Below are 2,423 nucleotides of genomic sequence, written 5' to 3'. Positions count from 1 at the left end.
TATTTGAACAAAAGCAATGAAAGGAAAAATAAGGCCCAGATGAAATGGCCTTGTTGTAGGATGTCTCTAATTTTGAAGAGCTCCAGATCCTGTAAATAAAACTTTTAATCATGGACCTATGCACATTATACATATAACACAAGCTGAGAATGAGGAGAGATGGAGATGCAGACAGGAAAAGGAAAAACAAGGAGATGATCAATGATCGTTGAAGGTATGAAGACATACAATGAAGAAATATTTAAAATAAGATAGAAAGTGGCCAGGTACACATTGCTGAACACTTGCAGCTTGTTATAGTAAAGGAGATAGACTCTTGGAATCAGAAAATCCAGGTTAGAGATTCTAAAATCTACTAGCTGTGAGACCTAGGGCTTTATAGATCTGACCTATCAGATGGTCCGTATTTTCAAACATAAAATAAAGCCTATCTCCAAATGGAGTCATGAGGGTCAAATAAGATAATACAAGAAAAAAACTTGCTCTTTAAAATGCTATATTAACGTGAAGTAGTATAAAAAGGAAAATGAAGGTAACATTTATTGAGCATCTACCCTATGGCAGGTAGGTGCTGGACATTTTTCATAAAAACACCTTCTATTTCTTCCAATGGGTAAAGACTCTCTTAGACAATGAGTTGCAACCACAGCTCCCTCCTCCACACATCCCTTCTCTTTCCTTGCCCTGTCACCGCATTCCAATAAGTATCTCCCAGATATGGAAATTATGGACATTACTATCTATCCCTAAACATTGAAGGGTCTTCATGAAGGATGAACTTTACTGAAACTGGTAGTTTTTAGCTTCAGCTCTGCCTGGTGGTAGTGGAGTGGTAGAACTGGTGCTTCTGAGGAAGCTCTGGATGGGTTTGCCAACAAATTCCTGGTGGAAGCTTTCTTTTGAAGGAAAAAGATGTAAAATAATTTGTCATCAGATTAGGACCACATACACCTCATAGACCCCTTCTCAGATGGGTAGATGAGCCTTTTTTTAATAAAAAAAAATAGATTCAGAGACATAAAAACATGGAACAGACTGACGAATTTTAGAGGGAAGGCGGGTGACGGGGTAGGGGGGCGTGGGGAGTGATTAACAGGGGAAGTTATATGCATTTATGGAAACAGAGAATGGAGTGGTGAAGGCCTGGGAGGAGCAGGTGCAGGGTGGAGGGGACCAAAGGAAAAAACCAACAAAGGGGATATCTGTAATACTTTAAACAATAAATTAAAAAAAATTTTTTTTAAAGATTTCTTTATTACAGGGTGGAAGCAGTTTTGGAAAATGCCACTTTGAGACAAGAGGAATACCATTGCTCTGGATGTGTTCTCCATTAATGTTTACTAAATAAATTTAGTCTGTATACCTGGCAATAGAAACAATCTATGTTACTAAGGTTATTGAAGTCAATACATGCACAGAATTAAAAGTTTTCTAATCCTTTGTAATTTCCATTTCAGAAATCATTGGATTTGAACAGGAAAAAACATGTTTTCTTGCATGTACACCCTTTCGGATGCAGTGGCATAAACAGAGTTATTATTCTAATGAACTTTACATGGGCTGGGTGAGAAATAAGTAGAAAAAAAATGAAATGGTTATCAAGGGAAAGTAAATTTCAAGATTTTATTCAGCTTAAGGTGAAGAAAGCAAATCTCACAACGGTGTTTGTCCTCAATTTGATCCTAACATTCTCTCCTTTTATTTGTCCTTGGCTTTTATATAGATTCTAAAACTTCTATATAGAAATTAAACTTTTGTAGATGTTTGGATCAGCATCACACAAACACTATTAGAATATTAGCCAATCAATGCAATGGATTACAATTTCCATAGATTTTCTTGTGCACTTTTGCAAAACTTCATTATTTACATGGTTGTTGAACGGAGGCTATTGCCAGTTACTATAACAGCAAGTCAAATATTATGTCCATTGCTGATGAGTAGTTCTATTCCTTGACAAGATTACCAGTGCAGCTTTTTGATGTTTTCTACACAATGGAATTAATATTATTCCAGAAGGTAATAGTAATGAACTAAATTTCACATCCACAAAGAAGACTGGACAGCAGGGCAGTCTTGCACCTTGGTCTTTATCTGTAATCAGGTGCTTTATCACCACAAATCCTGTCTGTCAAGTTCCCTCAAATAAGCTGGATTTATTAGCATAGGTTGCTACCCCTTGTTCTGATAATGAGCTCCACTACTGGTGGTGGCTCAAAGAACCACAGGAAACAAAGCAGAGGACCTGTCATTAGACAGCAGACTACATAGGCAGTGGGGACTGGATATGGCTTTTAACTCCACACCATTGATGGTAATTTTTGGTTGCTTGCTTGATTTGCCTGGGGCAACTAAAAACATCACCTTAGGCCAATTCAAGCTAACTGTCAGCCTATGCAGTGGTGCTAAATTTGAGAAATGAT

This window comes from Eptesicus fuscus, chromosome 9 (genome assembly GCF_027574615.1).
Source record: "Eptesicus fuscus isolate TK198812 chromosome 9, DD_ASM_mEF_20220401, whole genome shotgun sequence".
Lineage (NCBI taxonomy): Eukaryota > Metazoa > Chordata > Mammalia > Chiroptera > Vespertilionidae > Eptesicus > Eptesicus fuscus.
The sequence above is the reverse complement of the archived record's forward strand: the minus strand, read 5'-3'. Positions refer to the sequence as shown.